The sequence below is a fragment of the Oncorhynchus nerka genome, linkage group LG10, assembly GCF_034236695.1.
Source record: "Oncorhynchus nerka isolate Pitt River linkage group LG10, Oner_Uvic_2.0, whole genome shotgun sequence".
NCBI classification, from domain to species: Eukaryota; Metazoa; Chordata; class Actinopteri; order Salmoniformes; family Salmonidae; genus Oncorhynchus; species Oncorhynchus nerka.
The window spans coordinates 20,193,459-20,219,260 of NC_088405.1; the positions used below are offsets into that span (position 1 = coordinate 20,193,459).

Here is a 25,802-nt window from a genome sequence, read left to right on the forward strand (position 1 = left end):
AGAGTCCTAAGCCTAGTGATGAGCTTCGTGGGCACTATGATGTTGAACGCTGAGCTGTAGTCGATGAACAGCATTCTCACATAGGTGTTCCTTTTGTCCAGGTGAGAAAGGGCAGTGTGGAATGCGATTGAGATTGCGTCATCTGTGGATCTGTTGGGACGGCATGCGAATTGGAGTGGGTCTAGGGTGTCCGGGAGGATGCGGTTGATGTGAGCCATGACCAGCCTTTCAAAGCACTTCATGGCTACCGATGTGAGTGCCATGGGGCATTAATCATTTAGGCAGGTTACCTTCGCTTTCTTGGGCACAGGGACTATGGTGGTCTGCTTGAAACATGTAGGTATTACAGACTCGGTCAGGGAGAGGTTGAAAATGTCAGTGAAGATACTTGACAGTTGGTCCGCACATGTTTTGAGTACACGTCCTGGTAATCCGTCTGGCCCCGCGGCTTTGTGAATGTTGACCTGTTTAAAGGTTTTGTTTACATCGGCTACAGAGAGCGTTATCACACAGTCATCCAGAACAGCTGGTGCTCTCGTGCATGCTTCAGTGTTGCTTGCCTCGAAGCGAGCATAAAAGGCATTTAGCTCGTCTGGTAGGCTTGTGTCACTGGGCAGCTCACGTCTGGGTTTCCCTTTGTAGTCCGTAATAGTTTTCAAATCCTGCCACATCCGAGCATCAGAGCCAGTGTAGTAGGATTCAATCTTAATCCTGTATTGACACTTTGCTTGTTTGATGGTTCGTCTGAGAGCATTGTGGGATTTCTTATAATTGTTCGGATTAGTCTCCCACTCCTTGAAAGCAGCAGCTTTAGCTCGATGCGGATGTTGCCTGTAATCCATGGCTGCTGGTTGAGATATATACGTACAGTCACTGTGGGGATGACGTCATCAATGTACTTATTGATGAAGTCGATGACTGAGGTGGTGTATTCCTCAATGCCATTGGAGGAATCCCGGAACCTATTCCAGTTTGTGCTAGCAAAACAGTCCTGTAGTGTAGCATCCGCGTCATCTGACCACTTCCGTATTGAGCGAGTCACTGGCACTTCCTGATTTAGTTTTTGCTTGTAAGCAGGAATCAGGAGGATAGAATTCTGGTCAGATTTGCCAAATGGAGAGCGGGGGAGAGCTTTGTATAATCTTTTTTTTTTTTTAAAGGATTGTTTTTCCCCTGGTTGCACATGTGACATGCTGGTAAGAATTTGGTAAAACTAAGTTTGCCTGCATTAAAGTCCCCGGGCACTAGGAGCGCCGCTTCTGGGTGAGCATTTTCTTGATATGATTTGATTTGATTTGAGCATTTTCTTCTTTGCTTATGGCCTTATAGAGTTGGTTGAGAGCTTCGCTTTGGAGTCGTCCTTCACTCCGGCGCTGCCGGAGCCTCCCGCCTGTCCGGTGCTGCCGGAATCTCCCGTCCATTCGGGACCCATGGCTAGGGTCCCCAGTCGGAGGTCGGCGGCGAGGGTCGCCGCTCGTCAGAGGCCATGGGGGCGGTTGAGGAGGCGGACAAAAACTGTGGTGAAGTGGGGTCCACGTCCCGCGCTGGAGACGCCACTATAGTTTTAGGTTTTGCGGCCGGAGTCCGCACCTTTGGGGGGGGCGGGGGGGGTACTGTCACGTTCTGACCTTAGTTCCTTTGTTTTGTCTTTTGTTTTAGTATGGTCAGGGCGTGAGTTGGGTGGGTTGTCTATGTCAGTTTTTCTATGATTTTCTATTTCTGTGTTTGGCCTGATATGGTTCTCAATCAGAGGCAGCTGTCAATCGTTGTCCCTGATTGAGAACCATATTTAGGTAGCCTGTTTTCCTTTGTGTTTTGTGGGTGGTTATTTTCAGTCTTTGTGTGTCTGCACTAGATACAACTGTTTCGGTTGTCACTTTGTTGTTTTGTATTTTTGAAGTGTTCAGTTTTACATTAAAAAGATGAACACTAACCACCCTGCGCTTTGGTCCTCTCCTTCTTCCACCTCTGAATGCCGTTACATGAGAACTATCTTGGTAGATAGTGTTGTCGACAGCTTATCATAAGGTACTTTACCTCAGGCGACCAATACCTCGAGACTTCTTTAATATTAGACATTGCGCACCAGCTGTTATTGACAAAAAGACACACACCCCACCCCTGGTCTTACCAATTTCAATGCACTTTTATGACTCAAAGAAGTCTTCAACGATAAGATGCATTTTTTTTTTAGCTATCCTAGATGTGCGGTTGAGGAACTAGAGAGAGCACAGTAGTTTTCATTGGATCACAACCCTGCATCCCCGCCTTTAGACAATTACTGTTATTGTTTATGCTATCAAAAAAGGGCCATTATAAATCACAACCTGGGTCAGGTGAGCATCATTTGAAAGGTTGTTCTATTGCCAACATGACTAGCTAAGTTATAAAATACGATCTGTCAGGCTTTCACATTGAAATTCAGAGAAACAGATCGTAATTTTGGTGCGCATAGAAAGGAGTCATGAGTGCATTCAGATTTGTGGTCTGCTTCAAATTTTCTTCACAAATCAACCAACATAGGCTTATTCTGTTCAGGATAAACCAGGGTATAACGCCATGTCATATTGTAACTGTACACCAAACATAGTGATCATAAATGTTGCCTGCCCCGTTCTGCTCACTGCTAGCTTGCCTGCCCCGGTCTGCTAACTTCTAGCCCCTACAAACTGCTTGCTTGTTAATCTGGTCTGCTAACTGCTAGCTTGTTTAGCCGCGGCCTACTAACTGTTAACATGTTAGCATCGGCCTGCTAACTGTCTGAATCGCCGTGTCCCCAGTCAGCCCAACCACTCACTGGACCCATATGTTCACTTGGCTACGCATGCCTCTCTCTAATATCAATATGCCTCGGCCATTACTGTCCTGGTTAATGATTACTGCCTTATTTCACTGTAGAGCCTCTAGCCCTGCTCAATATGCCTTAACCAACCATGTTGTTCCACCTCCTACATATGCGATGACATCACCTGGTTTAAACGTCTCTAGAGACTATATCTCTTTCATCATTACTCAATGCCTAGGTTTACCTCCAATGTACTCACATCCTATCTTACCTTTGTCTGTACACTATGCCTTGAATCTATGCTATTGGCCCAGAAACCTGCTCCTTTTACTCTCTGTTCCGAACGTGCTAGACGGCCATTTCGTATAGCATTTAGCTGTACCCTTATCCTACTTCTTCTCTGTTCCTCTGGTGATGTAGAGGTTAATCCAGGTCCTGCAGTGCCTAGCTCCACTCCCACTCCCCAGGTGCTCTCATTTGTTGACTTCTGTAACCGTAAAAGCCTTGGTTTCATGCATGTTAACATTAGAAGCCTACTCCCTAAGTTTGTTTTACTCACTGCTTTAGCACACTCTGCCAACCCGTATGTCTTAGCCGTGTCTGAATCTTGGCTTAGGAAAACCACCAAAAACCCTGAAATCTCCATTGCTAACTATAACATTTTCCGCCAAGATAGAACTGCCAAAGGGGGCGGTGTTCTACTGCAAAGATAGCCTGCAATCAACTGCAAAGATAGCCTGCAGAGTTCTGTATTACTATCCAAGTCTGTACCCAAACCATTTGAGCTCCTACTTCTAAAAATGCACCTTTCCAGAAACAAGTCTCTCACTGATGCCACTTGCTATAGACCTCCCTCTGCCCCCAGCTGTTCCCTCGATACCAGATGTGAATTGATTGCCCCCCATCTATCTTCTGAGCTCGTGCTACTAGGTGACCTAAACTGGGACATGCTTAACACCCCGGCCATCCTACAATCCAAGCTTGATGCCCTCAATCTCACACAAATTATCGATGAACCTACCAGGTACAACTCCAAATCCGTAAACACGGGCACCCTCATAGATGTCATCCTAACTAACTCGCCCTCCAAATACACCTCTGCTGTTTTCAGTCAAGATCCCAGCGATCACTGCCTCATTGTCTGCATCCATAATGGTCTGTGACCAAACGACCAGCCCTCATCACTGTCAAACGCTCCCTAAAACACTTCTGCGAGGAGGCCTTTCTAATCGACCTGGCCGGGCTATCCTGGAATGATATTGACCTCATCCCGTCAGTAGATGATGCCTGGCTATTCTTTAAAAGTGCCTTCCTCACCATCTTAAATAAGCATGCCCCATTCAAAAACTGTAGAACTAGGAACAGATATAGTCCTTGGTTCACTCCAGACCTGTCTGCCCTTGACCAGCACAAAAACATCCTCTGGCGTTCTGCATTAGTATCGGAACTTTTCAGGGAAGTTAGGAACAAATATACACAGGCAGTTAGGAAAGCTAAGGCTAGCTTTTTCAAACAGAAATTTGCATCCTGTAGTACTAACTCAAAAAAGTTCTGGGCCACTGTAAAGTCCATGGAGAATAAAAGCACTTCCCAGTTGCCCACTGCTCTGAGAATAGGAAACACTGTCACCACCGATAAATCCACTATAATTGAGAATTTCAATAAGCATTTCTCTACGGCTGGCCATGCTTTCCACCTGGCTACCCCTGCCCCGGTCAACTGCCCGGCACCCTCCACAGCAATCCGCCAAAGCCCCCACCCTTTCTCCTTCACCCAAATCCAGAGAGCTGATGTTCTGAAAGAGCTGCAAAATCTGGACCCCTACAAATCAGCCGGGCTAGACAATCTGGACCCTCTCTTTCTAAAATGATCTGCCGAAATTGTTGCAACCCCTATTACTAGCCTGTTCAACCTCTCTTTCGTATCGTCTGAGATTCCCAAAGATTGGAAAGCTGCCGTGGTCATCCCCCTCTTCAAAGGGGGTGACACTCTAGACACAAACTGCTACCGGCCTATATCTATCCTACCCTGTCTTTCTAAGGTCTTCGAAAGCCAAGTTAACAAACAGATTACCAACCATTTCGAATCCCACTGAACCTTCCCCGCTATGCAATCTGGTTTCAGAGCTGGTCATGGGTGCACCTCTGCCACGCTCAAGGTTATAAACGACATCATAACCGCCATCGATAAGAGACATTACTGTGCAGCCGTATTCATCGACCTGGCCAAGGCTTTCGACTCTGTCAATCACCACATTCTTATTGGCAGACTCGACAGTCTTGGTTTCTCAAATGATTGCCTCGCCTGGTTTACCAACTACTTCTCAGACAGAGTTCAGTATGGCAAATCGGAGGGCCTGTTGTCCAGACCTCTGAGAGTCTCTATGGGGGTGCCACAGGGTTCAATCCTCGGGCCGACTCTCTTCTCTGTATACATCAATGATGTTGCTCTTGCTGCTGGTGATTCTCTGATACACCTCTACGCAGACAACACCATTCTGTATACTTCTGGCCCTTCTTTGGACACTGTGTTAACTAACCTCCAGACGAGCTTCAATGCCATACAACTCTCCTTCCGTGGCCTCCAACTGCTCTTAAATGCAAGTAAAACTAAATGCATGCTATTCAACCGATCACTGCCCGCACCTGCTCACCTGTCCAGCATCACTACTCTGGACGGCGCTGACTAAGAATACGTGGACAACTACAAATACCTAGGTGTCTGGTTAGACTGTAAACTATCCTTCCAGACTCACATTAAGCATCTCCAATCTAAAATTAAATCTAGAATCGGCTTCCTATATCGCAACAAAGCATCCTTCACTCATGCTGCAAAACATACCCTCGTAAAACTTGACCATCCTACCGATCCTCGACTTCGGTGATGTCATCTATAAAATAGCCTCCAACACTCTACTCAACAAACTGGATGCAGTCTATCACAGTGCTATCCATTTTGTAACCAAAGCCCCATACACTACCCACCATTGCGACCTGTACGCTCTCGTTGGTTGGCCCTCGCTTCATACTCGTCGCCAAACCCACAGGCTACAGGTTATCTACAAGTCTCTGCTAGGTAAAGCCCCGCCTTATCTCAGCTCACTGGTCACCATAGCAGCACCCACTCGTAGCACACGCTCCAGCAGGTATATCTCACTGGTCACCTCCAAAGCCAATTCCTCCTTTAGTCATCTTTCCTTCCAGTTCTCTGCTGCCAATGACTGGAACGAACTGCAAAAATCTCTGAAACTGGAGACTCATATCTCCCTCACTAGCTTTAAGCGCCAGCTGTCAGAGCAGCTCACAGATCACTGCACCTGTACATAGCCCATCTGTAAACAGCCCATCTATCTACCTACCTCATCCCCATACTGTATTTATTTATTTATCTTGCTCCTTTGCACCCCAGTATCTCTACTTGCACATTCATCTTCTGCACATCTACCATTCCAGTGTTTAATTGCTATATTGTAATGACTTTACCACCATGGCCTATTTATTGCCTTAACTCCCTTATCTTACCTCATTTGCACTCACTGTTTATAGACTTTTATTTTAATTTTATTCGACTGTATTATTGACTATGTTTTGTTTATTCCATGTGTAACTCTGTGTTGTTGTATGTGTCGAACTGCTTTGCTTTATCTTGGCCAGGTCGCATTTGTAAATGAGAACTTGTTCTCAACTAGCCTACCTGGTTAAATAGAGGTGAAAAACCCCCACCAAGTATTCTGTTTTGCCACCGCTGATCTCTAGGCTCAGCCCAGTCAGAGCTTTTCGCTGTCCTGGCTCCCCAATGGTGAAACTTGCTTCCCCCTGAAGCTAGGAGAGCAGAGTCCTTGCCCATATTCCAAAAAAATCTAAAACCCTATCTCTTCAAAGAGTATTTTAAATAATCCCACAGCAGGCAGCCCCCCCCCCCCAAAAAAAAAACACTCACACTTGACTTTACCTCCCCCTTACTTGCACTGACTTTGCTGATGGCTACTTTATTGATGAAACATTACTATGGCTGAGATACAGTGCCTGTACAAAGTATTCACACCCCTTTACTTTTCCACATTTTGTTGTGTTATAACCTGAATTTAAAATGGATTAAATTGAGATGTGACACTGATCTACACATAATACCCCATAATGTCAAAGTGGAATTTTGTTTGTGGAAAAAAAATGTAATTAATAAAACATGTAAAGCTGAAATGTCTTGAGTCAATAAGTATTCAACCCCTTTGTTATGGCAAGCCTAAATAAGTAAAGGAGTAAAAAAATATACTTAACAAATCACATAATAAATTGCATGGACTCATTCCATGTTCAACAATACTGGTTAACATGATTTTATAATGACTAACCCATCTTTGTACCCCACACAAACAATATTCTGTAATGTTCCTCAATCAGGCAGTGAATTTCAAGCACAGATTCAAGCACAAAGACAAGGGAGGTTTTTCAATGCCTGGCAAAGAAAGGCACCGATTAGTTGAAGTGTAAAAAAAATAAAAAGACGCTGAATATATCCCTTTCAGCATGGTGAAGTTATTAATTAAGTTTTGGAAGGTGTATTAATAAAACTAGTAACTACAAAGATACAGGCGTACTTCCTAACTCAGTTGCCGGAGAGGAAGGAAACTGCTCAGGGATTTCACCATGAGGACAATGGTGATTTTAAAACATTTACAGAGTTGAATGGCTGCTTTATGATAAAACTGAGGATGGATAAATAACATTGTAATTACTACAAAATACAAACCTAAATGACCAAGTGAAAACAAGGAACCTTGTACAGAATACAAATATTCAAAAATAAATAAACTTTTTTCCTGAATATTTACGGAAAATCCAACACCTCACATCACCGAGTACCACTCCTGATATCTTCAGTATGTGGTGGCTGCATCATGCTATGGGCATGCTTGTTATCGGCAAGGACTAGGGAGTTTTTCAGGATAAAAAATAAACATAAGAGCGTCTGCTAAAGAACTAAAATGTAAATGTAAATGTAATGTAACAAATTATTTAGGAGATTTTGATTTTTTGTACAATTTTGGCAGTTGAGTTTGAATAGCCCTTCAAGGTTAAACAAATATGTAAAGTATACACCAACCAATGGACTACCAATTCCCAAGAAAGCCAAGTAGGCCAGTAGTGACATTGCAAGTACAGAGAATATTTGAATGCTGTCATTGACATTTTGCTCTTGTCGTTAGTTACAACTTTAGTCTTATTGTTGCTCTGTTACTTTGTGGAACTGAGTGTTCCAAGGCCATGCACAGATAACATTTAGGATCCGATGACTGGTATACAGTGGATTCAGAAAGTATTCAGACCCCTTGATTTTTTCCCACATTTTGTTACGTTACAGCCTTATTCTAAAATGTATGATTTTTCATAATGTCCTCATCAATCTACACACAATACCCCATAATAACAAAGCGAAAACAGGTTTTTTGAAATGTTTGCAAATGAATTGAAAATAAAAAACAGAAATACCTTATTTACACAAGTATTCAGACCCTTTTCTATGAGACTCGTAATTGAGCTCAGGTGCATCCTGTTTCCAATGATCATCCTTGAGATGTTTCTACAACTTGATTGGAGTCCGCCTATGGCAAAGTCAATTGATTGGACATGATTTGGAAAGGCACACACCTGGCTATATAACATCCCACAGTTGATGAAAACCTGCTCCAGAGTGCTCAGGACCTCAGACTGGGGCAAAGATTCACCTTCCAACAGGACAACAACCCTGTGCACACAGCCAAGACAATGCAAGAGTGACTTCGGGACACGTCCCTGAATGTCCCCGAGTGGCCCAGTCAAAACCCAGACTTGAACCCAATCGAACATCTCTGGCGAGACCTGAAAACAGCTGTGCAGCGTTGCTCCCCATCCAACCTGACAGAGCTTGAGAGGATCTGCAGAGAAGAATGGGAAGAATTGGAACTCCCCAAACACAGGTGTGCCAAGCTTGTAGCATCATATAAAAAAAGAATAGAGACTGTAATCGCTGCCAAGGGTGCTTCAACAAAGTACAGGGTTTGAATACTTATGTAAATGTGATATTAAAGTTTTTTATTTTGAATATATTTGCAAAATGTTCTAAAAAACGTTTTTTTCTTTGTCATTATGTGGTATTGTGTGTAGATTGATGAGGCGTGGGAGCCACGCCCACCCACTGGGGAGCCAGGCCCAGCCAATCAGAATGAGTTTTTAGTTTGTTTTCCCCCACCAAATGGCCTTATTACAGACAGAAATACGCCTCATCTAGGCCACTTGTGCGTGGTACAACGATGATACATGTTCATCATTGGTTCAACAGGCTGAAAGTTGTAGACTATGGGGTTGTTTCACGTATACAGATCAATGGAGAATCTTCATTGAAAGTGAGACACCTATGCCTGTCCTTTTTGAGAGGAATGGTAATTTCGAGGATATAAAGCATGAAAATGAATTGATAAAATAACTCAGTGTTGTGGACACTAAAGATAAACACTAAAATATATATGGTGGGAGGGTGAGGGATAATTCCCCTTAGTCAACAAGTAGAAAAGAAGAGTTTCACATGCGAGCATGTGTTTCTGGGAGCAGAAGTGGAGGGTGTACACAGTTTATGTGCATAATGGCTTAATTCCAGGGTGGGTGGGAAGCTTGTAGTCAGAAGAAGGGTTCGGTCACTCCCCCTTGATGCTGCGTATGCAAATCACTTGGTTTTCCGGAGTTCCTTGAACTCTAAGTCGCAGAATGATGGGGACCGCCGGGCACAAAAGGCACTATAAAAACGTGGAAAATAATAGGATACCTCACTCGTGAGTATATTCAGCGTAATGCGCGGAAGAGGCAAGCGACGATACCGTTAATCGTGGGTGTTGATGTAAGTATTGTTAGGCTGTCTAATTTAGTTAGGTCATAGTTGTACAGTATACATTGTGACTTGCAGAACTACTTCGCATATACAACTCGTAACTGCAATTCTTTTGATGTGTTATAGCCTATTCCCCGTCATCCTTTTTTAATATGGAAAGGTCAATGGTTATTTTAATGCAACGCGGATGATTTTATGGACCCTGTTCAATAAATGTAAAATATTTTGGGATATATAAACGTGCAAACCGAGTTGACGTTGTGTTTGTCTGAAGGGTTTCTTAGATGGCAATATGTTCTGAATTTAGGCTACTTTTGTTTTTTTGCTCAATTGTGTTCGGTAAGTAATAACATTTCAAATTTAGCTTTTAGAACATGTATTCAATATTTAAATTGGCTGCTTTTCATAGGAAGAACATCCAGCCTCCTTTGTTGTAGTGGTTTATGACGCGTCTGTATGTCCCTTCCCTTGAAAGAGGCTGTGTGAATCACATAGCCCCAGGTGAGAAGCGATTCCAGAGGGATGGTGCTGAACTATTATCTGATGCAGCCCTCTGATGGAGCCCAAAGACGTTAAGAAAAACAATTATACTAAGAAACGCTATTTACAGTAGGTCTTGTGATTTGCTTGTCTCTGAGATAAGCAACATTACTTGCATCTACAGAATATTCATATTACTAATGAACAAATATTATTGAAATCCCCCAAAACGATGGTATAACTGTCCCACCTTCATGTTTCGGGCATGCCAGAATCCATGGGGGTGGGATTGTTATTAGTGCCAGTGGAGAGAAATGTTGTGCTACCAAAAAGAGTTAAACTGGTTTGATCTGGTCAGTCAGGAAGCCATCCCCCATAGGTTGAGTGGCTTGAAAAGTGGCAGTGTGGTGCCAGCAAACTGCATGGTGACTACTGAGTCACATGGAGAAACCACCAGCAAACAAAGGGGCTCCCTTGGATGGTAATAGTCCACTGTTGACTGGACTCTTCACACTCTCTCTCTTCTCTTTCTCTATCTACACTCACATTACATTTAGCAGACACTCTTACACAGAGCGACTTACAGTTGCATTCATTTTAAGGTAGCTAAGCAAGACAACCACATATCAAAGTCATAGTAAGGACATTTCTATGTAAAAAGCCCAATGCACTTACATGTGAAGTTCATCATTTCTCAAAAATATTGACACTCTTAAAGCATATCTAATTTTGTCAACCATTTTCCATAGTAGAACAATTTGAATAAGCAAAGGCTTTTGGTCTTGTTTGGTGGTGGAGCTCATTAGAATAATAGACAGTGTGTAGAATAATTATCCACTTCACTTCCTGTACTTCTATAACCAACACATCTTTTTTCTAATTCAAGGTGTCATATCATAGCTGACACCCCATTATTTCTGCAGACGTCTTTGAATCTTAAAATGTGGTCACATAAAGAACCAAGGTAGTTTTTACCGTCTTTCTGTTACCACACTTAACCTCTGCACTGTTCTTCGAGTTCATCTGTTTTTGTCAAATTTTCAGTGGAAATTGTTCGAAGTAGTAATGGTTTGTTTAACTTTGAAATCAATGTTTTTTTGTTTGGCATACATTATAAAGTGAATAAGTGGAGTCTCGGCGTCATTCTGTTACCGTGGAATTACCCAGAAGTAAAACCTACTCAATAAATTCACCAGTCAGCCGCTAGTAAGATAAGACACGTGTTTCAGTGTCAAAAATGTTTGACCATTAAAAATCCTATTTTCCCGCTATCAATAACTTTAACCCCCAAAACCCTAACCCCCCAAACCCTAACTCCCAAAACCCTAACCCCCCAAACCCTAACTCTCAAAACCCTAACCCTTATGCTTCAAATAGCATTTGAACAAATTCAGGACGATTTGAACAAGTTATTGTTTTCCTACCTTTTCAGGAAATTCAGGTGAAGTGTTAGGACATATGGGGTCCTGATAATATAGGAATACAAGTACACACACACACACACACACACAATGAATGGATCCCACCCCCCTATCGCTCCCCCTCTCTCTTTAAGAATGTAAATGGTATGCAAATGTAGGAATTGGAATTTAAAGAGCACATGAGGATTAACAGATTGACCACTCAGGTGGTCATAATGAGACATTCAACACGTCCTCCCGCAGTTATCTAGCCAGCTATCTGACCACATCCCCGGGATGGTCTTGAACTTGACTTGATTAGTTTGGTCCCCATTTGTAGCTTATATGACTCCTACTTCTCATCATCCTTATCAATGTGAATGTAAACATGACCATACAATTCTCACCACATATGGGTGTTGTTCAGGATGTTCCTAAGTGGCAGGGCCAGAGTGGCTGGTCTAGTGGGTCCCTGTTTGACCCACCCTCGTAGTCTGAACAGCGTGCTACAGCTAGGGAGGAGGGAAACGTGACATAGACATGTTTTTCCCCCTCCTTCAAATAACGGGGAGTTGTGTTGTTTTCAGCTACAATGTGTTGGAGCATATGATAGTCCCTCTCTCAGTGTCACACCAGAGCGCAGCACTGGAGAAAGGAGAATCCTGGCCTTTGTTTGGTTTTGTACGCTGCGTCTCCGTGCAAGGTTCCGCATCAACAACACGTCTTTTCTTCGCCCTACTGTGATCTCTAGTGGTCCATTGGGGTAGCCTTTTGTTTGGACAGTATTTGTTCATCTGTCCACTAAAGATACCGATGAAGCTGTTGCAAGAACATGAAGATGTTGATGGTCAATTGAATTAGAGACCGAGACCTTAAAGTGATTCATTCCAAATGCCTTGGCCTTGTTTTGAGGCTGTATGTGATGTAGTTAATGTTCATGTTTGTGGTCGAAATGGGTCATATCATTCCTATACAAAATTGTTTATCAAACATGTATCCATTTTTTGTTATTGTGACCTTACATCTGGCAGCAAATTTTCACCATAGAAACACCAACTGTATTGTAATAGTAAGTAACTACTAGGATGTGATATCAGACAGTTTTTTAAAACATTGTAAATGTCCTCTTGTGTTCTACACTGCCTTACCATAGACAGCTGCTCCCACGCCTGGTGTGGCAGAGAATAAAAGAAGGGGTCAACAGAGACAAACCCTGGAGTTGTGCGGAGTGCGGCTGGGTTTGGTGATCTTCTTGGAGGACACATATTACCGTAACACAGAACCGCACAGGAGCCAGCCCCAGGACCAGAGGGGAAGGTAGCAAAAGAGACCGGCAGCACGGCGGTGGCACAGAAGGAATGACACCAGAGGGAAAAAGTCCCAGAGGGGCACCGGTAGCCCCTCCTGATGGAGGCTGGGGATGGATGGTTGTGGCCGGCTGCTTCCTAGTCACCATCTGCACCCGTGCCGTCACTAGGTGAGCCTTTGGAGCTGTGTGTGTGTGTGTGTGTGTCAGAGGGACTATAGTCCTCAAATCAAATGTTATTGGTCGCATACAGATATTTAGCAGATGTTATTGCGGGTGTAGTGAAATGTTTGTGTTCCTAGCTCCAACAGTGCAGTAATATCTAACAATTCACAACAATACACACAAATCTACAAGTAAAATAAGAAATATATAATATTAGGACGAGCAATGTCAGAGTGGCATTGACTACAATACAGTAGAATATAATATAAACAAATGAAAAGAGTAAAACAGTCTGCAAACATTATTAAAGTGACCAGTGATTCCATGTCTATGTACACAGGAGGGCAGCAGCCTCGAAGGTGCAGGGATGAGTAACCGGGTGGAATTTGGGGAATTGGGTGATACAAGGAGATTGAACTGAACCTTTCATAACTCCTCATTTGCCATGTTTGTGACATCGTAGAGTCTCTGGATGTGTTTGCCCTTATTGTCTCTTTGCAGAGTATTTGCAAGGTATGTGTTTTGTTCTGACAGCTGCTAGGCTCCCATGGTGAGGATTATTTTGTGTGAAGAAGCTTTGGGATATTACAACGGGCGGTTGTCGTTGTATAAACTGAAATGAAATCAGACATCATGTTAATGTTGTGTTATCCCTTTATCTGTTCCATGCATGTCAGGTGGCATCATGTTTCTGTACGGTCAGTGTGATCTAACTCTCTGTTTTGGGAACCAGCAAGGTTGTGATGAGCCAGCGATTCCTTTAGCCTTTTGTCAGCTCAGGTTAAAAGCTTTTAAATCAGACACCGGGATACATAGTCAACGCAGGTTTGGTACCTATTGTGTGTTCCTGTTAGGTATTGTTGAGTCCCTAGTGAGAGAAAAAATAGTTTATGCATACAAATGCCACTTTTCATGTAAGTGAAGAAGTTACAAGGACTTTATGTATGTATTTCGTGTCACACACTTTCTAAGAAATCAGACTGGCTAGTAAGATGCTCTGGTTTAAGTTTGATTCCTCTGGTACTTGGTAGGTTGGTGAATGCTGCGCTCCTTTGCATTGGACTGTTCCTCCTTCTCTAGGTAGCTTAAGAGAGAGAGAATTAAAATTCCACTCTCCACATGTGCTTTGGTCACATGCCATAAGCCTTCTCCATGTAAAAAAAACCTTACATAATTTTTAAACGCTCAGCATGAACAAACTACAGTCAGCTTAGGTTATTGGTTATTGGGTACCGTGCTGCTGAATGGAAACGACTGTAACTCAAACAATTCCTCAACTCTATTCCTCAACTCTATTCCTCAACTCAATTCCTCAACTCTATTCCTCAACTCGATTCCTCAACTCTCAATTACTCAACTATATTAATCAAATCTATTCCTGAACTATATTAATCAAATCTATTCCTCAACTCATCCCGTATTTAGTGTTTTGATTTAATCGAGTTTTTCTTTAGGGATTCATGTCAGTGCACTTAAATTCAGTCACTGGTCTTAATCTCTAAATTGTATCGACAAAGCTCATTATTGTGGCATACACTGAGGATACAAAACATTAAGAACACCTGCTATTTCTATGACAGACTGACTTGGTGAATTAAGGTGAAAGCTATGATCCCTTATTGATGTCACTTGTTAAATCCACTTCAAACAGTGTAGATGAAGGGGAGGAGACCGGTTAAATAATAATTGTTAAGCCTTGAGACAATTCAAATCAAATTGTATTTGTCACATACACGTGTTTAGGGTGAATGGGCAAGACAAAACATTTAAGTACCTTTGAACAGGCTATGGTAGTAGGTGCCGGGCGCACCGGTTTGAATGTGTCAAGAACTGCAACACTGCTGGGATTTTCCCGCTCAACAGTTTCCTGTGTGTATCAAGAATGGTCCACCACCCAAAGGACACCCAACCAACTTGACACAACTGTGGGAAGCATTGGCGTCAACATGGGTCAACATCCCTGTGGAACGATTTTGACACCTTGTAGAGTCCATGCACTGACAAATTGAGGCTGTTCTGAGGGCAAAAGGTTCTCAATATTAGGAAGGTGTTCCTAATGTTTTTTACACTCAGTGTACATACTATGTCCATGTCAAATAAACCAGTCCAGTCCTATACCTTCCTAATATACCCTGAAGAACAGTTTGCCAGTGCAATGTTGAAACTCACACTGTTCTTTCTCCTTTCTATTTTTAGATGTGTGTCAATCTTCTTTGTGGAGTTCCAGATGCACTTTGGTCGGGACTACTCTGGCACGGCCTGGATCCACTCGCTAGTCGACTGCACCACCTTCCTCTTTGGTGAGAGTCAGCCATGACTAGATGATTTCCTTACCAGCAATTTGAACCTTGAATGTCCCTTTTTTATTCAATGAACCTGTATTTATGTATTTATTATCTGGGTTTGATTAATTCTCAAGCTATTTATAATTATCTCTGGGGCCTGAGGAAATTCTACCTCCACTGATTCTGTTAGCTATAAAAGGAGCAGAAACAGATTCACAAGCATAAAATCACAGATTAAGTGTCCTAGTAGTGAACTTTATACTCACAATAAATTAAAAAGCAATATATGCCCCTAATAATTCTGATTGGGAGGTAGCTATATATAGGTATGATAAGAAATTTGTCTACCCGAACATAAGCCTTTCCTAATCAGGAAATGGCAAATCTTGATAAGTCTGATGTGTAACACAGAAACCCGGACCCAATTCTCCTTGCATGAACATTATGCTGTGATTAGGACTGCCCAAGGAGACCTCAAATAACTCATTTCTGAAGAAAAAAATGATAGTTTTCTTTCTGACGTAATTGACAATGTATTATAAAATGTGTGGTTTGCATCACCGGAGTCTCTTATATGTCACATGAACATTTCAAGTGACAACACTTCCCCCAAAATTAATATCATTCTTTGAAAATGTACTCAGGCGTCTCTGGACATATTATGAGCATTTTGCATGCATTGAATCTCAGACATGCACATTTTGACAAACACTAGACTTTGGGAGGAGCAGATTACCGTTTTTACAGGCTGGTGAAATCAGCCATTTTCATGTGTAATTACAAATATCGGCCACCAGATAGTGCCAAAAGTGTTTATTAGGATCTCTTTCAGCCTAATTCTGATATTTTTTTCCCACTAATTAATCCTTTGACCAATTACATCAGATCTTTACACGTCAGATATTTTTCAGCTGATCTGATTGGCCAAAAAAATAATTTGTGAAATATCAGAATTGGCCTGAGTTCTTAAAAATAGTGGTTTCGTTTAATTTATTGTTCATATACAGACAATTTACCAGGTGTTTAAATACAATGGGACATATATAAGACATTGTGCTTTAAGGGTGAAAAGGAAAACAAACCGATTCACAAGCACTAAACCACACACTAATTCAGATTAGTAAACAGCATACAGTGCATTCGGAAAGTATTTAGACCCCTTGACTATTTCTACATTTTGTTACGTTACAACCTTATTCTAAAATTTATTAAATAGTTTCCCCCCTCATCAATCTACACAAAATACTCCACAATGACCAAGCAAAAACATAAAAAAAAACATTTTTGCAAATGTATTAAAAACAAAAATGTAAACATCACATTTACATAATTATTCAGACACTTTACTCAGTACTTTCTTGAAGCACCGTTGGCAGCGATTACAGCCTCAAGTCTTCTTTTGACGCTACAAGCTTGGCACACCTGTATTTGGGGAGTTTCTCCCATTCATCTCTGCAGATCCTCTCAAGCTCTGTCAGGTTGGATGGGGAGCAACGCTGCACAGCTATTTTCAGGTCTCTCCAGAGATGTTTGATCAGGTTCAAGTCTGGGCTCTGGCTGGGCCACACAAGGACATTAAGAGACTTGTCCCAAAGCCACTCCTGCATTGTCTTGGCTGTGTGCTTAGGGTCGTTGTCCTGTTGGAAGGTGAACCATTGCCCCAGTCTGAGTTCCTGAGCACTCTGGAGCAGATTTTCATCAAGGATCTCTCTGTACTTTGCCCCGTTTATCTTTCCCTTGATCCTGACTAGTCTCCCAGTCCCAGCAGCTGAAAAACATCCCCACAGCATGATGCTGCCACCACCATGCTTCACCGTAGGGATGGTGCCAGCTTTCCTCCAGATGTGGCGCTTGGCATTAAGGCCAAAGAGTTCAATCTTGGTTTCATCAGACCAGTGAAATCTTGTTTCTCATGGTCTGAGAGTCCTTTAGGTACTTTTGGCAACCTCCAAGCGGGCTGTCGTGCTTTTTACTGAGGAGTGGTTTCTGTCTGGCCACTCTACCATACAGGCCTGATTGGTGGAATGCTGCAGAGATGGTTGTCCTTCTGGAAGGTTCTCCCTTCTCCACAGAGGAACTCTGAAGCTCTGCCAGAGTGACCATCAGGTTCTTGGTTACCTCCTTGACCAAGACCCTTCTCACCCAACTGCTAATTTTGGGCGGGTGGCCAGCTTTAGGAAGAGTCTTCTTCCATTTTAAGAATGATGGAGGCCACTGTGTTCTTGGGGACCTTCAATGCTGCAGACATCATGTCCAATCAATTAAATTTACCACAGGTGGACTCCAATCAAGTTATAGAAACATCTCAAGGATGATCAATGGAAATAGGATGCACCTGAGCTCAATTTCGAGTCTCATAGCAAACGGTCTGAATACTTCTGTAAATGTGATATTTTGTTTTTTAATTTGCAAAAATGTCTAAAAACCTGTTTTTGCTTCGTCATTATGGGGTATGGGATATTGTGTGTAGAATGATGAGGAAAATGCTTTGTTTAATCCATTTTAGAATAAGGCCGTAACATAACAAAATGTGGAAAAAGGGAAGGGTTTGAATACACTGTATATGCCCAATAACCTTAAAAGAACATGTGCCCTTAATAAGTAAGATTAGAAGATGGAGCATTAGGATAAGAGAGTTGTCTACCCAAGCCTTTGTCTTTCCTAATCAAGACATGGCAATCTTGATACACCTGCTGTAACTTTGCAAAAATAAATGAAAAATAAAAATAAATGACATAATCTGGAACATTGACATGATGATCAGATGATTACATGAAACGATTTGACCAGCAGTCTTCACCTAATTTTAGTACCCCTATGCTATTGTAAAAGTTGTGTGGGGGCTGTCTGGGCACATGCAGTGTAGTCTGGGCAATCCCCAGGAGTGACTTTGGAATCATGGGGATACGTGGCAGTCGGTGCTGTGATAGACACTGACACATTCAACACAGGCTTGCACTCTCTTGCTAGTAGCTATCTGATCTAGGGTGTAATCAATTGTCCAACAGTTGCAAATCTGAGTTTCTGGGCAAATTCAGGTATATTTATCCCCTTTTCGTTCCATTGGTTTCCATTTAAGAAACGTTTTTCAACAGAATCAGCGGAATGAATACACCCTTGATCACACTCAAAGACAGTTCATTTTCATAGCAGCCACATAAAAACAGCATGATCACTTTGCTCATTGTGTATATATAATTCCTTCTCGCAACTATCTATGCGCTCTCCTCTCACCTTTTCCCTTCGCCTGTGAACTTCAGTGCACAACACATCAGCTGTCAGTGACCAGGCAAAAAACCTTCCCAAGTCAAACCATATCATGACTTCTAACCGCTACACACAGTCTACATTGTCATAGTCCACATAGCTACTAGAACTAATGCGTTAGTAACTCTACTACAATTATCCTGTGTGGCTCAATTGGTAGAGCATGGTTCTTGCAACACAGGGTTATGGGTTTGATTCCCACAGGGGACCAGTATGGAAAGAAACGTATGAAAATGTCTGCCCTCACTGCTGTAAGTTGCTCTGGATAAGATTGTCTACTAAAATGTAAAAAAATCATGCATTGCAGTTTAGTAGTTACACTGGCAGGCCCTGGTGGCAATAAATTAATAAATGCTTACCTTGACTTGGAAGAGTTCCAGTGTTGGATAGACAGCTAGCTAACATAGCATCCATCTCTGTTTCAGTAAGCTAAACTAGCTAGCTTAGTGAACATTTAAAAAAATACAATGAAATATCTGTCTTTTCATTTGTTCAACTATTGTCTTTCTCTCTCTTTGAGTCAACTCCTCACCACATTGTATGCGCTGCAGTGCTAGCTAGCTGTAGCTTCTGCTTTCAGTACTAGATTCATACTCTGATCCTTTGATTGGGTGGACAACATGTTAGTTCATGCTGCAAGAGCTCTGATACGTTGGAGGACGTCCTCCGGAAGTTGTCATAATTACTGTGTAAGTCTCATGAGCCTCCTAGGTTTTGTATGTACTGTATGTACCCAGAGGAGGACAGAAGCTAGCGCTCTTCCGGCTGCACCATAGTGTTACCCTACAGAGTGTGATTGAGGCTACTGTAGACCATTGCAAACCAGTGTGTTTTAATCAATTATTTGGTGACATGAAAATATAAAGTTTTATCTAAAAAGGATAACTTTTTTTTATGTTTCACTATTTGTATTTTTTTTTAATTCACCGAGGAGGATGGTCCTCCCCTTTCTCCTTTGAGGAGCCTCCACTGATGGGGATTCCACAGCCCCTTGGAAACAGCTGTTGTTGATAAGATACAGTGGGGCAAATTGTGCAAGTACAGCCACCAATTGTGCAAGTTCTTCCACTTAAAAAGATGAGAGAGGTCTGTAATTGTCATCATAGGTACACTTCAACTATGACAGACAAAATGAGAAGAAAAAAATCCAGAAAATCACATTCTAGGATTTTTAATGAATTTATTTGCAAATTATGGTGGAAAATAAGTATTTGGTCACCTACAAACAGGCAAGATTTCTGGCTCTCACAGACCTGTAACTTCTTCTTTAAGAGGCTCCTCTGTCCTCCACTCGTTACCTGTATTAATGGCACCTGTTTGAACTTGTTCTCAGTATGAAAGACACCTGTCCACAACCTCAAACAGTCACACTCCAAACTCCACTATGGCCAAGACCAAAGAGCTGTCAAAGGACACCAGAAACAAAATTGTAGACCTGCACCAGGCTGGGAAGACTGAATCTGCAATAGGTAAGCAGCTTGGTTTGAAGAAATCAACTGTGGGAGCAATTATTAGGAAATGGAAGACATACAAGACCACTGATAATCTCCCTCGATCTGGGGCTCCACGCAAGATCTCACCCCGTGCGGTCAAAATGATCACAAGAACGGTGAGCAAAAATCCCAGAACCACACGGGGGGACCTAGTGAATGATCTGCAGAGAGCTGGGACCAAAGTAACAAAGCCTACCATCAGTAACACACTACGCCGCCAGGGACTCAAATCCTTCAGTGCCAGACGTGTCCCCCTGCTTAAGCCAGTACATGTCCAGGCCCGTCTGAAGTTTGCTAGAGAGCATTTGGATGATCCAGAAGAAGATTGGGAGAATGTCATATGGTCAGATGAAACCAAAATAGAACTTTTTGGTAAAAACTCAACTCGTCGTGTTTGGAGGACAAAGAATGCTGAGTTGCATCCAAAGAACACCATACCTACTGTGAAGCATGGGGGTGGAAACATCATGCTTTGGGGCTGTTTTTCTGCAAAGGGATCAGGACGACTGATCCGTGTAAAGGAAAGAATGAATGGGGCCATGTATTGTGAGATTTTGAGTGAAAACCTCCTTCCATCAGCAAGGGCATTGAAGATGAAACGTGGCTGGGTCTTTCAGCATGACAATGATCCCAAACACACCGCCCAGGCAACGAAGGAGTGGCTTCAAAAGAAGAAGCATTTCAAGGTCCTGGAGTGGCCTAGCCAGTCTCCAGATCTCAACCCCATAGAAAATCTTTGGAGGGAGTTGAAAGTCAGTGTTGCCCAGCAACAGCCCCAAAACATCACTGCTCTAGAGGAGATCTGCATGGAGGAATGGGCCAAAATACCAGCAACAGTGTGTGAAAACCTTGTGAAGACTTACAGAAAACGTTTGACCTCTGTCATTGCCAACAAAGGGTATATAACAAAGTATTGAGATAAACTTTTGTTATTGACCAAATACTTATTTTCCACCATAATTTGCAAATAAATTCATTAAAAATCCTACAATGTGATTTTCTGGATTTTTTTCCTCATTTTGTCTGTCATAGTTGAAGTGTACCTATGATGAAAATTACAGGCCTCTCTCATCTTTTTAAGTGGGAGAACTTGCACAATTGGTGGCTGACTAAATACCTTTTTTGCCCCACGGTATATAGGGAAAGATAATAATGTTTTTATTCATATTGAGACTAAAGTCTCTTTTGAAAATTAGCTGTGCTCAATACAAAAATGAACACATCAATAGGCCATTATAGAAAACATAAATATACACAATAAATACACATTAAGATACAAAACACAGTCAATTACAACAAACACATTCTTCATTATAAAAATCCTCTCTCAGCTGTATGACTTGCCCTAGGGACATCAAAGTATCCAATCGAAAGCTAGTTTGTTTGTTTTGCCATTTCGGTTAGTTTGAACAGGGTGGTATCCATCCGGATGCACTTTAAAAAAACTGATATTCAAGGATTTACATCAAATAATTAAACTTTGCCCCGATGTATCATTAGCCTGGACTTACATAACATCTGTGCCAGAGTTTGTTAGACTTTTACAAGCGGCTGTTTAATGAGCAATTCACAGTTTCACTGTACTGGCCGTGTGTTCTTAGACTTGCATGGCTCAATCTTTGAGTCAAACATTTACTACTGACCTGCTCTGAACTTGCATGTCGATGTGTATTACAGTGGATTGAGTCTCAGCTACATCCAATCCAAGCGATAAATCTGTCACATTTTCCTCTTGATGTGAGGATGATAACTTTGTCTATGTATTGTTTTTTTCCAGCTCCTCTTGGCAGCTTCATTGGGAACCGCCTGTCCACCCAAGCCACTGTGATCATGGGAGGCGTCCTGTCCTCTGCCGGCCTGATCCTCAGCTCCTTTGCCACCAGTCTGGAGTACCTCTACCTCACCCTGGGCGTCCTCACAGGTACACCCCTGTCTCTCAATGTGGATGTCATCACATTGTTTTTAGGACTTTGTCACAAGAGGGAGCTGTTGCATTATGGATACTTGTGTTGACTCTAATGACAGAACGCAACTGTAGCTGTCATGACTCCATCCCCAACTCTCTCCTCGTAGGGTTGGGATTTGCCCTCAGCTACACTCCAGCGGTGGCCATGGTTGGATCCTATTTCAACGAGAGGAAAGCACTGGCCTATGGGATGGCAATGTCTGGGACTGGGATTGGGACCTTCATCCTGGCCCCTGCTGTGCATCTCCTGATTGAACATTACTCCTGGAGGGGGGCCTTGCTGATTCTGGGAGGGTTTGTGTCCAACCTGTGTGTCTGCGGGGCCCTTATGAGGCCCCTGGTGCCTAAAGGTAGAGGACAGAGGTGGCACAAGACAGCAGAGCTTGAGAATGGGTATGCCATCCCACCGGTGGATGCCAAGCTAGCAGAAGGGAAGGTAATGGACACAACACTTCCAGGCTTAAAGCCGTTGGACCCCAATACAAAGGTTGTGAATGTAACAGATGTTAAGCTTGAAACTGATAAACTTGCAGAAATTAAACTCACTGAAATGAAACTAGCAGAGGCACTCCTTGCGAATGTACAACTAGCTGACTCGAGGCTGGCAGACATGACAATAGTAGAGGGCATGGTTGTGAATGTGAATAGCGCGCTAACAGAGAAAATGCTTGAAGAGATCAAGCTAGCGGATCAAAATCTAGCTAACGGGAAGCTGAAGGACATTAAACTAATGGAGAACCTTGTCATCGGTAGCCAGCTCTCTGATGTTAAGCCTGTAGACACAAAGGTTGCTGATGCAAAACTAGCGGAGTTAGTAGATGCCAAGGTTCTGGCTGGCCTGGCTGCCCCTGGGCCAGCTGGTCCTCTGGCAGGGCCTAAGCTGGGAGGGTGCCTCTGTCTTCAGTCAATGGAGGAGTTTAGCTTCCTGCTGATGCCTGACTTCATGCTGCTGTCCGTGTCCTTCCTGTTCCTGGCGTACGGCTGCAGTGTGCCCTTTGCCTACCTGGTGCCTTATGCCCTCAGTGTGGGCGTGGAGCACCAGCAGGCTGCCTTCCTCATGTCCATCCTGGGGGTCACCGGAATCGTAGGAAACATCACGTTCAGCTGGCTCACTGACAGGAAGTATGTCACATATACAGAATAGTTTGCACCCCCACACACACACACACATTTTCTATAGCATCACCCAAATAGACTGTAGCCATAGTCAAAATATTTATCATGATGCTTTCAAAACTATGGTCTTGGGCCTGTCACACACTGCATGGCCACATTCTCTAGTGTTGTAACATACTTCCTGCTCTAAGATACTGCCAGCTAAGTCTGCGTTCCCCTCTTGTAGGTGTGTGAAGAAGTACCGGAAAGTGAGCTTCATGTTTGCTGTGGGTATGGAGGGTCTCTCCTGCCTCCTGATTCCTCTGCTACGTTCCTTCACCCTGCTGGTGCCTTTCTCCATGCTCTATGGCTATTTTGATGGTGCCTACTCTGCCCTCATACCAGTGGTGACGTCTGACTTGGTGGGCTCATCATACCTATCCTCAGCCCTGGGTGTGGTCAACTTCTTACATGCCATACCCTACCTGGTTAGCCCACCAATAGGAGGTGAGGATGAGGAGAGAACAACTCAATACTAACACACATAGTGCGTGTACATACACCATTTTCAAATTGCACATCTTGATTCTGAATATCATGATTCCATCGTTCTCAGTATGTTATAGTCTGGTCTCTGTTGGTATGAAACTTCCCGTGGAAATTACCAGCCTAACTCTTTCTCTTGGTTTCAGGCTGGTTGGTGGACTGGACTGGTGACTATACTGCAGCATTCTTCCTCAGTGGATTCTCTCTTATCCTCAGCTCACTCTTTCTGGCTACTGTCATGCTGATCCAACGATGCTGGGGACCACAAACATTCTCCACCAGCGATGCCGATTCAACGTTCGCCTCCTTGAAGAATGGCCAACGTACAAGGCAGCACATGATGAACCAAAGCTAGCAGGGACCGTCCCTGCATGTTGAGACATTTTTGTAAGCATTTTTTATTGAGTGAGTGGATGTTACTGTAATACCAAAGTGTGTTGTTCCTTAATGGAAGCAAAACAATAATGTTCCAGGAACAACAAAATGCAGTTATTCCTCTCAACGTGAACTTGTGAAAATCCTATAACACCATCACAAATTCTGTGTTGATTACCAGTCAGGAAAAGTTACCCTATTTGGTTTTGTTTTTAAATAAAAGTTGATTAAGAATTGGTGGCTCTGTAGAATAACACATCACTTAGTACCAGTGTTTGTTTATTATTTTGAAGATTATGACTACATTAAACATGCAATATAACACCAAAGTTATGCAATAATAACATATACATTTGTGTATAATATTAAATAGATTGCACTAAAATTCACTGAAGAGAAGCTATTTGTACTGGGCATGTCCATGTAAAAGGACCCATGAGCACCACCACGAAAAAAGCATAGGAGCATGTCAAATGAAAGCGAAGTCTATAAAGTAAGGCATATTTACGTTTTCAACCATTTTCCATCCTAAAAATCAGCAACGGCTTTGATTTCTGGTCAGATGGAAAAAGTCTTAAATGGTCTTTGAAATACTGTGCATCAAAACCCAAAATTTGAACCAATCATAGACATCTATGTTTCACAAGTTTGGATAGCACAGTACAGTACAGCGAAGCACAGTAGAGTACAGTACAGAAAAGTATAGTTCAGTACCGTAGAGTACACTATAGTCTACTCTAGAGTAGACTATAGTGTAATGTATTGAACTGTACTCTACTTTGCTGTACTGTGATGTCCAAACTTGTGAAGCATAGATGTCAAGTGATTGGTTCAGATTTGGTCTGGTCCAGACCAACCAAATGTTGTCTTGTTTGCGGGCGGAGCTCATTAGAATAATAGCCAGTGTGTAGAATAATACCCAAATATGCAAAATAAGGATATTGCATAATTATTCCTTTGTGTACCTATTCAGGATACATCACCATGAACAGAATGACACTCATATCCATAATTAAGCATTTCTGTGTTGTACAGATCAGGGACTCATGCTGTAATTCCATTACCATAATTCCGTTCCCAGATGTAAATCCACTTCACTTCAATAACCAAAATATTTTTTCCCCAAGCTCAAGGTGTCATGTCAGATATATTTAACAGTTTTGGGAAAACTGAGGGAGATTTTTAAACTTTAAAATCAGTGGATTTTCTTTGGCATACATTCTAATGCAAAAACTCTGAGTCAAAGCGTAATTCCGTTATGGTGGAATTGCTCTACTGTGACTGGACACATCACTTTGTAGTGTTGTTCACAAAGTGCGTTATAAAACCACACTGTGAAATATGGACTTGTGTTTCACATATACTAATACTACGATGTCACTCAAGACCCAACAGAGCCATGGATGTTCAACAGGTGGCTTCCCCCCCAAAAAACAAGTGATCCATGATTCCTTCACCTGCTGCTGTGTTTGAAAATATGAGTTGAGATGTATCCATATTTTGAAAGAGAAGAATGTGTTTTTTGTTTTGCACATTAATGCCTACAGGGACAAAAACACCATGAATGCCTACATTTCCTATGTGTTTATCTTCACCTTTTCTAATGACATATATTTATCAATTGATAAACATGAATATGATGCCTTGTTGGGTTGCCGTCAAGCAGCACGGTCAATATTTGTACTATCGTAGAGAGTTATAATGACAGTCTTGAGTCTTCCTCTGAAAGTTCAGAACTCTTTTCTAGTTTTAAATGGTTTAAACATGTTATTTTGTTG

General features: G+C 42.4%; 1 pseudogene; it reads left to right on the forward strand.

Annotated features, from left to right (window-relative positions):
- The first annotated feature begins 12,685 nt into the window (after positions 1-12,685).
- On the forward strand, positions 12,686-24,027 carry LOC115134990 (monocarboxylate transporter 12-B-like; annotated as a pseudogene).
- The last annotated feature ends 1,775 nt before the right edge of the window (positions 24,028-25,802 follow it).